Here is a 14,008-nt window from a genome sequence, read left to right as displayed (position 1 = left end):
GAACCCTAAGAGTAGCAAACTTGGGAAGATCTGACCCCCCTGGGCCTAGGAGGTAGAGCTTACCAGAACCCAGAGAGGGCTGAGGACAGAAGCTGTGGGCTTTGGTACAGTGGACACCCAACCTGTGGTGCTTTGGTGAGGAGCAAACTGTACTTTCCTCTTAGCCCACACTCCCCACTCTGCCATGCACCCACTGTCAGAGCCTGTTTGGAAGCTGAAAGACACAGGGGTCTGCTGATGTAGTTCATTTTGTCATCCTTCCCCAGACACAGAGCAGGTGGAGTCTGCAGAGGCATGAACCTGAAGGGGCAAATAATGGATGTCCAGCAGAAACAGAAAACCATGGCAATGGCCAGACAGCTCTTTTTGCTACTTTCAGAGTTAACATAATCTCATAAAACAGCTGTGACTAATATTAATAGTAATAATTGGAATAGTAAAAATATGCCTTTTATCTATTGGGCCCTGTGCTATGCCAGGCATTGTGCTTAGCACATTGTATGCTTCAATTCATTTAATCGTCACAATATTCCTATAGTTAGTATTACTGATAATTTGCAGATTAGGAAAACTGAGGCGTTAGAGGATTAGTTGACTTGTACAAAGTACCATAGTTCAAAGGAAACACCTGTATCAATATTTAGTCCCATACTTTCTGAACTAAAGTTCATGCCTTTTTTGTCACTTGAGTAATCTACTGATCTCTTTTATTTATGCATTTACTTATTTTCTACTCTGTTAGATTAATATTTTCAAAGATAAATTGAAACAATAGAGAAATCATAAAGTCAGAGTTCAAGTTACTCCTTCCTGTCCCTAAAAACACTTTTAACTCCTCAGAAGTTCTCAGAAGTCTGTTAATGGTGTGGTATATCTCCTTCCAAACTTTTTAATGCATTTACCAATATACATGTACAAATATAACTATTATATTTTACATAAATAAGATCATTTTGTTTATAATTTTCTTCAACTTAAAAAAATTAACTAATTTTTATTGATATATAATTAATCGACACACAATGCTACATTAGTTTCAGTTGTACAACATAGTGGTTTGGTACCTCTATACATTATGTGATGCTCAAAAGTATAACTGCCATCTGTCACCATATGATACCATCACAATGCCACTGACTATATTCCCAAAGCTGTACATTTTATCCCTATGACATAATTGTTCCATAACTGGAAGGTTGTACTTCCTATTTCCCTTCACCCATTTTGCTAACTTCTTTTTTACCCTGGCTTCCCCCCCACACACACTTTGAATCCCTCCATACCATAGTGGCTTGAGTTATTTTATGTAGTGACTTAAATACTACAGATTTATTATTAGGTATAAATTATATAAGCACTTTGTGCTTCTAGGTGGTACACAACTATAAAACCCAAATAAATTAAGGACCAAGAAAATTTCAAAATAAAAAATTATCAGCATAAATGCAGTTTAATGTAATTTAAATGAAACTATAGATGGTTGGGTTTAATAACAGGAAGATGTTTTCTCTTCTATTTATTAATTAGTCATTAATTAATTAAGGTTTATTTTGAGAGAGAGAGTGAGTGCTCATGTGCACGAGTAGGGATAGGGGGTGGGAGGTGGGAAAAGAGCAGAGAGAGAAGAGAGAGAATCCCAAGCAAGCTCTGTGCTGTCAGCGCAGAGCCCTCTGGTAAGTTTGACTTGGGCTCAATCTCACAAACCGTGAGATCATGACCTGAGCTGAAATCAAGAGTTGGATGTTAACTGACTGAGCCACCCAGGTATCTCTTTATCTTTTAGTTGTTGAGCTGTTGGCTTGATCCTTTAGATTTTCAGTATGATGGGCAATTTTTTATGTCATTGTCATCATTATTTTTATTTTTTCTTTTAAGCAATTAACAGTACACTCTCTTTTGATCCTATGACCAATCAGTGTAATAGAGCATGCCTATCTTACAAAGAATCACTGAACAAAAATATATTCCATCTATCTCTTCAATTACATGTTCTTTTTTTTTTATTTCTTAATGTTTATTTACTTTTGAGAGATAGAGACAGAGCGTGAGTGGGGGAGGGGCAGAGTGAGAGAGGGACACAGAATCTGAAGTAGGCTTCAGGCTCTGAGTTGTCAGCATAGAGCCCAATGCAGGGCTTGAACCCACGAACTGTGAGATCATGACCTGAGCCGAAGTAGGACACTTAACTGACTGAGCCACTCAGGCACCCCAACATGTTCTAATAATAAACTTTTGCAAGCTGATTGGTATAGAAGAAGATACACACAAAAAATCATCTTGCTTCCTCAGTGATGCCAACAATCATAACATTACATCTAAACTATTGTGTGTAGTATGACTTTATTCTCCAGCTGTTGTTAATCTTTTGTATAGCACAAGATAAGGTAGTTTGGCCTCCAGTTGAACTTGTGCTTCATTTACATTCTAGGTCTGTTTGAATTTTTTTCTCATTAACTTGCTGCATTAGAGTATGTTACTTCACATTCATTTTCATGATGCCATATCAAAATCCCAATTTATTAAGTAAATTAAGAAACTCAAGTTTTAGGGGTGTCTGGGTGTCTCAGTTGGTTAAGTATCCAATTCTTGATTTCAGCTCAGGTCATGATTTCATAGTTCTCTGTGAGATCAAGCCCCATGTTGGGCTCTGCACTGACAGTTTGGAGTCTGTTTGGGATTCTCTCAGTCTATCCCTCCCCTGCTCACATGTACTCACTGTCTCTTCCTCTCTTCTCAGAATAAATAGGTAAACATTAAAAAAAGAAACTAAAGTTTTAGTTCATGAAAATTTCTTTCCATTTTTAATATCATTGCAAATATCAAGATTTATCTTTATAATTGGCTAAAATATGTCATTTATTGATGACAATAACAGATATGTTGCCATTTGGGTATTAAGGTGTGCCAGCTCAAATGTGTCCAGTTATGTCTATTAACACATAAAAGTCAAATGCTATCTCTTCAAATGATTAGATGATACTAAGCTGATTATAAACAATAGTGCAAATATGCAGGCTCTGGAATTAGTGGCAGTTTGTGGGTATTAAGTGGTCATCCAGATTAACTCAGAATATGCCCATGTTATTTATTTTCAAGAGTATCAACCATATGAAAATAAAGAATTAAAATAATCCCAATAATCCCAAATGCCCCAAGGTATTTGAGGATATACCTACCTCCCCCAATTATGTGTAAGTGAACCTTCACAGTTTGAAAACCACTGTGCACTATATTTTAATGTTCTAGTATATGGGGTATAAAGGCAATCAGGTTTGGGGGCAAGAAGAAAAGAATTGCTGGAGTAAAGAATTTACAGAACTTCTGTGTCTACAACTGCAAGAAAGTTGGTGTTAAGAAAGGGATACTGTGGTCTGTGTGGCCTTCTGCCTCCCCAGTCCTCAATCCAAGGAGCTATTTCTCCCTTCTTCAGATACATTTAGACTAAATTCTTTCTGTGTATGTCTGTGGATCCCTGAAAGATTGATGTCAGCCTTCCAAGTTACCACTCCACTAGTTTGTACTGTGGCTTGAGGCCCTTGTTTCCTGTTCCAAGGTATACTCACTCACTATAAATGATAAGAAGAAAATCCATAATTGTGGTTGTATGGTATGTGGCCTCATAAATGTATCACCCTGCTGCACACCTCGCCCAGGTGGCATTGGTGCCAGAAATGTGTTTTGTTTCTGGATCTTTTATTGGGATTCAATATGGGCTTATTCCATTGGAAGAAAAGTGTCCCCTTAAAATAGTACCTTTTAAGAGTAACCAATAGTTAAGAAAAGATTCAAAAGGTTAATTTTTTCCTTTTCTCTCCTTCCCTCCTTTCTTTCTTTTTCCTCTCCTCTCCGAGACCTCCTCTTTATCTTCCTTCTTCATTTTTCTGAAAGATACCCTTTAGGTTACCTCCTTTTACTTGGAAGTATAAAACAGACATTTCCAGGTCAATAAATCTCATTGGGCAGAGCTGCTGCTAGACAAGACTCCCAGAACTGTGCTTATCATAACAGACACCTGCGAAGGAGCTTACTTCAGTAATATATTAATAAACACTGAGCCTTAAAGAATTCTAGTTAATAAATATAGAATGAATGAGGGAAATATAAGGCCACCAATAGGCAAATAACACAGTATAACTGTTGCAGGCAAGATCCACTGATGAATAAAATCAGTGGGTGAAAATTGAAGTAAGGTTATTAGCAAAATCTCAAAGTATGTCCCCCATTCTATTTTTCAATTATAAAGGGAAAATGGTAACTTGCAATGGAGAAACCTGACAGATGCCACAGTAACCAAGTTGCCAAGGTTAATTTCACTGGCACTGAGACATATCAATATCATATGCCTCTTGTTATGATGCACTGAGAAGGACACATCAGTTTTGCTGTAATCTGTCAGAAAGGTTTAAAACCTCTGTTTCATCATGAGAAAACACATGATCAATCCAAATTGAGGAACAGTTTACAAAATACCTGTCTAGTACTCATTTGAAAAGTCAATGTCATGAAAGACAAGGATAGCCTGAGCAAGTCACAGGTTGGAGGAAACTAAGGAGACAACCAAATGCAATATGGGATCCTGAATCAAACCTGGAACAGCAAAGGACAGTAAGGGGAAAACTAGATAAATTCAAGTAAGATCTATAGTTCAGCCAGTAGTATTGTATTATTATTCATTTTCTGGTTTTAATCATTGTACAATGGCTATACAACATACTAACAGTAAAAGACGCTGGGTGAAGGGTATATGGAAATTCGCTACACTGTTTTTGCAACATTCTAGTATGTCTAAAATTATTTCAAAATAAAAAGTTAAAAACAAAAAGAAAAAAAAGAAAAATTACTCAGAACAGAGAGTCTCTCTTGAGAAAGGAAGAAAAAAATTTCAATCTTTAGGATCATTTTTAGAGTGCCAGGCAGGTTGATGGGATAAAGATTTTTGAGAAGACTTCTATCTTGTAGTTTGTGTGAAGATGTGTGAGGAATTGTGTTGATTTGATTTTGTCCTCCCTTTCCCATTTTTCTGCCAAAATATCCTGTTTTTCCTTATAAGTGTGATTTGGAAATTGTGTTGTATTTGAATTTTATTATTATAAGATTCTGAGCACACAATATTTCCTGTTGGGAACTCATTTCAAACTTTTATAGGGAGATAAAATGAGTTTTGCTTTCCACAGTTATCTGTGGTAGTCTGCTTTTAGGGATTATATCTCCTCTTTTAAATGAGTCACAGTTGCATCCAAATCTGACAAAAGTTAATCAATCAGCAAATGTCTACTTACTACTTGCCGAGAACTCAGAACATAGCTGCAGTCCTTGATAAGTTCACAGTCTCCTTGGAGAAACAAGGTGAACATAGAGAAATCAGGGGAAAACCCTAAATGAAGCCCTGAGTGAGGCTGTAGTAGAGAATTTAAGTGCTGTGTGAGGAGAGGTGATCAGAAGGTTGGAAAGGTCACAGTAACTTTCCTGTAGAAGAAATTATTTCAATATCAAAACATCAAGTTGTACACATTAAGTATATACAATTTTATATGTCAAAGATATCTCAATAGAGCTGTTAATAAAAAGAAATGATTTGATCTCAGTCTTGAATTGTGGGCAGAATTCCATAGATAGTAGAGAAAGAAAGGATTTCAGATAGGGAGAGAATAAGCCAGCAAGTCACCACTGAAGGGATCAATGACAAGCACAATCTGTCTGGAGTAAGCAATGGATGTTGACCTGAGGTTTGATCAGTAGCCAAGAGTAGGGGAAGGAGGAGGACTGGATTATGCAGGTTCTTGAAAACTAGGTAAAAAATATTAGATTACAAGCCTATAGCAGATAATAGAGAATCTTTGCACATTTGGGAACATAGTGTGTCATAATGATCCAGATGGGACCTGAGGCCTTGCTAGGTTTGCATGTTGCTAGAGGGGATGGAGAATGAACATGACCTAGAAAATCCTAGGAGACATTCAAGATTTGATAAATATGAGGGAAATGGAGAAGAGTCAGAGAGGACTTAAAAATTTTAGGCTCAAGTAGGTGGATGTCGATAGTATTGACAGCAGGAAATTCAGGAGGCAAAAGAATTCAGGGGAAAAGGACATAATTTTGGTGTTGTTTGACATATTGTGAGAGATTCAAATGAAAATGTTTTAGTAATAGTTTTATAAACTCATTCATTTGTTCATTCATTCAAAAAACTATCATGTGCTTTGTGCCAGGCCTTATGCTAGGTGCTGCACATTTTATTCTAAGGGAGTCTGGCAGAGACAGACATAAATGCTATGATTGTAGACAGGATGGAAAGGCTCTAGGAGCATCAAGAAGGGGCAGGTTTCTCAAGGTGTTGGGAATATGGGACTACAGGTCAGACAAAATATGGAAGATCTGAAAATGTTAAAGTCATCTGCGAGAAGTGATAAATAGAAGCCTCGATTGGCTAGGTCCAATTTTAACAAAAGCAAAAAGGCAGAAGGTCAAAGTCCGAGTCCGGCTGTAACACAGAGAAAACAGGAGACAGTCGAGTGTCAGTGACCGGGAGAAGGTACTGGAAAAGTTACATGAGAATATTTAGTGGTGTCACAGACACTGAAGAGAGTTTCAAGGACTTTGCCAGTTGTTCAGATTTTGAAACAGTTTTGAGGGGATGGTTTCAGCGAAGCCCAAATAGCAGAAGTTTGAGAGGAACTAGAGAGAAAGTGAAGGCATTAAGCACTTATATGAAAAGTATGGTAATAAAAGAAACCTAAAAAATTGGAGGTAACCAGAAAGGACACCAAGAGAGAGTGAAGTGAAAACTCCTCCGTTCATTCACTCCATTAAAACAAAATGTTAATTCGGTTGCCAGGCACAGTGATGAGGACTTCATATATATCTTCCCTTTTAGTCCTCACAACTTCTTGAGTGGGTAGTATCTCTTCAGCAAACATTTATTGAAGGCTACTTGCGCCAGGTAGTATTTCCGGTGACAAGGATATAATAATAGACAAAAATAGACACAGTTTCTGCCCCCTGGCACTTATTGTCTACGGGGGGGAATGGACATTAAATAAATCATGTCACACAGCATGAAAAATCGAAAAAGAAACACGGCATACTTGTTATGGGACTTGTAATCATTCAAACAGGGCTGTGTTCCAGCTCACCTTTGTCCTGCAAACAAAAATTTTGCTAAACAAATTCATAAAGGAAAGGCCGTGACACATCTTTATGAAAAGTGCTCTAACTTGCAGAGAGTGTGCAAATGAGCATGCTGGGTTTGCTGTAACTCTTAGGGCCACTCTGATTGTGGGCACTGACATTAGGTGACTTCAAGCGGAAACTTGTTCTGCTGACCTCCCAAATCTTTTGACTCATCTGAGGCAACTTATCAAAGTCAAGAATTATGCTGAGAGTGTGCTCTGAAAGAGTGGAGCTGGTGTTTAGCATTGAAACTTGGAAGGAGAATCAGGTCCCCACCACCCCAGCCTCCCAGGAGGAGTGTGGAATTTAGAACCCCAGACACCCCTTACCAAGAGTGGAGACCATGGAGTTTCCAGACAGCATTCCCCCTCCAACCTCTGGTGTTTCTTAACACCCTATTTCTGTTCTCCTGGTTCCTGATTATTATTTACTTTTGCCCAGATCTTGATCTTGGTTTTTAACTATGGCCCAATATACTGATACCACTTCTGACTGGCTTCTTGTTTTTTCTGAGTTGGTTTCTGTCTGTGGAAGAGTCAGGCTCCCACAACTCTAATAAGTCGCATCCTTTTTCCCCCTGCTTCTCATCTTGGAATTTAGAGGATATATGACCATCTTTAAATCAGATCGACTTTTGAACTCCATTTGAGTATGCCATTTTGGTAACTAACCCAGAGTGAACCCTGGCTTTGAAGAGGTGATAAGCAACTCGTGTCCTCCTTGACATTTCTTCCCTGAGCTTCTTGATGCTTTCAGGTCCTACATATGGGTAAATGTATCTTACAAGGCTTGTATCTTTGCATGTCTGTGGAATAAAGTCATAGTATTGGTCAGGTTGAAAGTTAGTCATTATAATTTGAAAAACATGGCTGTTAAATAAAAGGCATGATCACCAAACCAGAAATAAGTAAAAACAGGATTCCAATGCAGTCCCTCTTTATTCTCTCTGATCAGCATGCTTTCCTGTTGACCCAACCATCCTAAACTAGGCCTCAGAGTTACATACGTGGAACCAATCTTTTTTTTCTGAAACTCACCAAAATATAGCATCTTTTACTTATGTCTTCATGGAGTTACTGGCTCATTACCTTTGATGTATTGGAGAGTCTGAAGCTCTTGACTATAAATGGGAACAATTTCCCTCACTCTCTGGTGCCCTGAAATATTTTCTCCTTTCCTAATCAAGAATTTTATTAAATCTTTCCCTCCCTCCTACTCTAACAACCCAAGAACATCGCCTGGAAGTGACATTTTAAGCCTTTTGTATGTAAAGCAAGTTACCACAATTATGATAGGAATGCACTTTATTTTTGCATGTAACTTTGGGGTTTTTTTTCTTTGTGAATTTTGGGGTGGGGTGGTCACTGTGTTTATAAGATAATGCATTTTGGGGTCCAAGCAATATTACCAGCTGGAATGGGAGAATGTTTTATTAGAGAATAAGCTGATTTTAATTGTTGATTTTAATGTGGCCAATTGCTATTTATTGTTTAATATGTAACTCAGGTATCATCTCAGGTAAAAAGCCTCTGAATTTTCTCGCCTCCACCCAAAGATGCTGGCTGGACAAACCAGGATGTATGATCACCATCTAAAATTCTGTCTAAATCTCAAAGTGCTTATTACCATATTGATTGATCTCTGGTAATCACATGGAATCAATAAATAGTAGAATGTAATATGGCAAACAGGGATGGTTGATACAGATGTTCCGAAGAAGATACCATCTCATACAATGGCTGACCACATTTTCTCTGGTGCAGATTGCCTCAATTCAAATTCCAGCTCTTTCACTGACTGTAACCTTGAACAAGTCACTTAAACAGCCTATGCCTCAGTTTCACCCATCTGTAGAATGGGGATAATAATAGTATCTACATAAATGGATTGTTGGGAGGATTAAGTGAATTACATATGCAAAATGCTTATAATAGTGCCTGACACATAGTACTTGCTACACACGTTACCATTTATTATTATGGCATGCGATTGACCTCTTCTAGTAGAAGAGGTAGAATTTGAACTGGAGCTGAAGGGTAAGTGTGACCAGGTAAAGACAGCTATATGCCAGTATGTGTGTACACATTTTTATATGGCTATAAAGATTAGCAGTCAGGTGGTGGAAATAGTTGTTTTCATTTTATTTTCACTGGTCTCCATCCATTGTACTTCTTAAAGGTTACTTATTTTTGAGAGAGAAAGAGACAGAGCAAGAGTGGGAGAGGGGTAGAGAGAGAGGGAGACACAGAATCTGAAGCAGGCTCTAGGCTCTGAGCTGTCAGCACAGTCCTATGTGGGGCTTGAACTCACGAACCGTGAGATCTGACCTGAGCCGAAGTTGGATGCTTAACTGGCTGAGCCACCCAGGCGCCCTTCCATCCATTCTAGAATTAGGAAAGTAATTCTCTGGTATTTGGCCCAGTGGAACTTAAGCTTCACTTTCCTTCTTCTGACCTCATGATAGACACGATTTGTTGATAATGGATTTCTTTCCGGTGAGCTGATACAGCTGCAGAATGCTTCTCAACAAACCCTTCAGAAAGGCCCTGCCAGTGACTAAAGAACCAAAAAGACAAAAACATATATGTCATCCCCAGGTGAGCAGAGCAACCTGGAGCCTAGAGCAGTGAAATGACCTGCCTAAGGGGACACAGAGCTTCCTGAGCAAGAACTAGAACTTGGATTTTTTTGGTCTCTAGTTGGTATTTATTTTCTCATCATCCACAACTGGTATTCATTTTCAATTAGACATTTTCACCTGGTTAACTTAGTTTCTAAGTAAAATCACTCTGTTACCCCCACACTGCTATAGCTTTAGATGGTTTAAAAATGCGTGTATGTGTGTTGTCCAGAGCTCATAAATAACAGTGGAAAACCAGGGATCACCTAAGTAGCAATTAGTAAAAGTTTACTGTGCACACACCTGAAAGACAGTCCTCAAACCAAGAGCCCTCAAACCGAAATATGGAATGAGGCTCAGATGTGTATCATTATCAAGCACTTTATATAGTAGAAAGGCATTGACTATTCTTTACAGTTATTGGTTTATAATATTACAGTTTTATTAAATGATAGGGAATTGGTTAGGGGGTTACCTCATGTCAACTTCGGGAAACTTTTTTGTTTATGATTTCCACAGGTATAAGCAAGAGATGACCTAGTCAAGTTAGTCTTGCAAAAAATAAGATAGATTAAGCTTTGCTTATGTGACTAAACTGGTTTTGTCTGCTCAGAGGATTTTCAAGGCTGGCCTCTGTTTGTTTTTGTTGTTTAACAATATCCTATACTATGAATATATTACATGAAACACAGGTAGCTGCAAGTAATTGGAAACAAAAGGAAGCAAAGGGACGATCATTCATCCACACGATGCCTTGATGCCTTCCAACGTTCTGGGGAAATGTCAAAGCCTGTTGGCATGCTCTGCCACAGTGCTGATGGCACTATCTATCTGGCTTAACCAAATTCTTGTGACATGATCTTGTACTCAGGTTGCAAATGAAAAAGCTCCACCAAGCCCATCAGCGGCAGATTGAGTGTACTTAGAGCTTCAAGCCTCTAAGCACAAATTATGATCTTTTACTGCTTCTAAATGATGCATGATGAAATGATTGAAGACATCATTACGTGGAACCAAACCCAGTGGGGAGTGTGATGTTCTTAACTATTTAGCACTTCACATTGTTAGGGGAGTGTTAAGTACTTTACAGAAAAACTGTAGGGAAGTAGTATTTGTTGTGATTTAGGCTGTATCTAGAAAAACAGTGGAGCCTTGACCATATCATAGACATGTTCTGGAACCTGGCAAGTGGGAGCAAGTCAATGGAGAGTCCCGCTCTAAATGGATTTTAGTGACTTAATTAGTACTTGATAAAGATCTGGTAAAGTGGTTCTTAGTCTGGGCTGAATATGAAAATCACCTGGGGAGCTTTTTAAACTACCAGCTTGGGGCTCCTTCCAGGGATTTCGATTTAATTTTGGGGATGGGGCCAGGAACTAGTGGTTTTTAGAGCTCCCAAATGATACCAATGTATAGCCACAGATAAGAACCAATGGTGTGGTGCTTGAGGAGAAATTAATCAATTAGCCCTTGAAAATCCTCCATCTTTTAGCAATGCGCATGTGGGGATTTCCGTGAAAGGAACTGTAGGAGCAGAAGAGGAGCAACAGGTAGGAGACTATAAGGAAGGGTCAGTAATTTCTCAAAACCTTCACCTCCTCATTCAGAGTTTAAAACTCTCCTTATAGGGGCACCTGGATGGTTCAGTCAGTTGAGCATCTGACTCTTGATTTCTGCTTGGGACATGATCCCCTGGGGTCATGGGATCCAGCCTGGGATTGAGCCTGTTTGGGACTCTTTCTTTCTCTAACTGCCTGTCTCTCCTGCTCGTGTGCACATGGGTACTCTCTCCAAAAAAAAAAAAAAAAAAAAAGATCCAACTAAAAAGAAACTCTTATATGTGAATCACTCAATGACAAATCATATCTGGAATGTTACTCAATGCCTTTCAACCTGGAATTATAAAAAGGACTTAATTTATTCATCAGTTCATTTAATGAGCTTTTACAAAATTACATGAGGAAAACAAAAACAGCAACAACAATAACAAAAACCAAACACATACACAACACATATGGTCTGTGCTCTCCAGCAGCAGCACCCACATACCTCTGTGGGCACTGACACAGGAGAGGCATGGAACATGCATATGTGGGTAGTGGACTCTCCTTTCTCCCTCTCCTGTGGAGCCAGTTACTGTCTCAGCTCAGGGAAATATAATTCAGGGCTAGGAGGTTGGTAGTGCCTTTGCACAATAAGGTGCACAAGATAAGCTACCAGAAGTTACATTGACAGCTGATTTTTTGGACACTTTGTCTATTGGCTAGACCAGGACATGAACTGCTTCCCTCTTTTTGGATTCTTGTCAGAGTTACCCCTCCGTCTCCAGTCTTTTGTGTTCATCCAGTGGTGAAAACTGAGGTTGCTGAGAATGATGTAAACCTTCCTGGGGGTCCAAGTAGGAGTAGGCAGGAGGACCTGAAGAGGTCTGGGAGGCGATGAGAAGGGTCTGTGTGGGAGGAGTGGCTACTGAAATGCAAGCTGCAAGCTGAATCCCCCAGGAAGGCCTCTCCTATAAACCCACCACCCATTCGGTCAACTAGACTGTTTCACGTGAATCTAAGGTAAAGGACTGACCCGTTGCTCTTTGGGATTTTGTGTGTTTGCTTGTTTATTTTTATTTATGGACTATCTTACCTTTTTCCTACAACAATGATAATTAGTGGTAGGGTTATAATGGCCATAGGTTTTCAGAGAAAGGTCAGGTTCCTATCAATAACTAGGGGATGGGCGCCTGGGTGGCTCAGTCCGGTAAGTGTTCGACTTTGGCTCATGATCTCAGTTTGTGGGTCTGAGCCCCACAAAATGCTGACAGCTTGGAGCCTGGAGCCTGCTTTAGATTCTGTGTCTCCCCCTCTCTCTGTCCCTCCCCTGCTTACACTCTGTCTCTATCTTTATCTCAAAAAATAAATAAACATTTAAAAATGTTAAAAATAACCAGAGGAAGCTTCAAGAAGCTGAAATGTTGAGAGTCAATTTCATAGACTGTAGACTTTACTTTCAAGAGTCTTTGAAGAGACCCAAGTCCACTCCCTAATTTTTTAAGGAGGTTATTGAGCTTTGAAAAATAGTGACACAGTAGGGCTGGGATGGGGTGAGGCAGAGTGGAACTTAGAAGCCAGGAGATAGAGGAGGGAAGACATAAGACCCACTGGAGGATGGAGGATCAATTGCCTGATTATTCAGAAGATTTATTTTAGCCGTGGGAAAAGGAGAATTATTTTAACAAAAGAAACAAATATTAATATGAACAAGATGTAAAACATTTGGATATTGCTCATGTTAGGAAAAAAGTATATGAGATCAGGGAAGTTCTTTGAGGAATGAGGACAGAGGAGAAGGACTGCACTTTGCCTGAAAGGGAGACTTTCCAAGTAAAACCTTAAAGAACAAAAGGATGAAGTACTTCCCTCTCCTCCCCCAACCCCTCTCTCTCTTTCCTCCTTGTCCCTTTCTCCAGTCTCACTGCTGAGTGGGAATCCACGCTAAATGACAGGCGGCTCTCCTCAGTCCCTGCATTCCCAGAGAACAGGACGGTGCCATCCAGGGAATTTACTGGCTGCTCTGTGTGGCTGTGGAGGCCGGAGGCTGGGAGGTAGGCCCTGGAGCGCTCTCTCCTCTATTTTGCAATCTCCCCTCCCCCACAATCAGACATCTGGGTTAAATGCTGCCTCTTTTAGGAACAAAAATACAATAATAAAAGCAGCAATTTGAATTTTGATTTCCATCTGGAAATGATGAGAAGTGTGAATACTGTTAATGGAATACATCATCACTTTGTTCATGAAAAAGCTACAGAAATAGTCTTTGCCATCATAGTAAAGGCAACTGTAATTTTATTTTGGAAATCCTTCTCTGTACCCTATTTCTTTATATTTTCTAACCAAATAACTAAAATTAAAAATTAGCCCTGCTCTGATAAGACTGACATTAAATCTTCTCAATACTATTACTTTCACTGTTCTCAGCATAATAATTCAGGAATGAATCAAAGAGAACCCAAGCCCTGAGGTTTGCTTTCAAAGCCTTTTCAAGCTCTAGAATTAGTGTTGGGATAATTTAATCCCTTGGAAGAACCGTGCTACTGATTTTTTGGTTTTAGTCTGTATTGATGATGCAAAGTACCTAGAGAATAGCATTCTGTTTCATGGTGGAAAATTGGAGTCCTTTCTTCCAGTCAGATGTATAAAGACTGTTGGTGTGCCTGGGTGGCTCAGT

This window comes from Suricata suricatta, chromosome 5, assembly GCF_006229205.1.
Source record: "Suricata suricatta isolate VVHF042 chromosome 5, meerkat_22Aug2017_6uvM2_HiC, whole genome shotgun sequence".
NCBI classification, from domain to species: Eukaryota; Metazoa; Chordata; class Mammalia; order Carnivora; family Herpestidae; genus Suricata; species Suricata suricatta.
The sequence above is the reverse complement of the archived record's forward strand: the minus strand, read 5'-3'. Positions refer to the sequence as shown.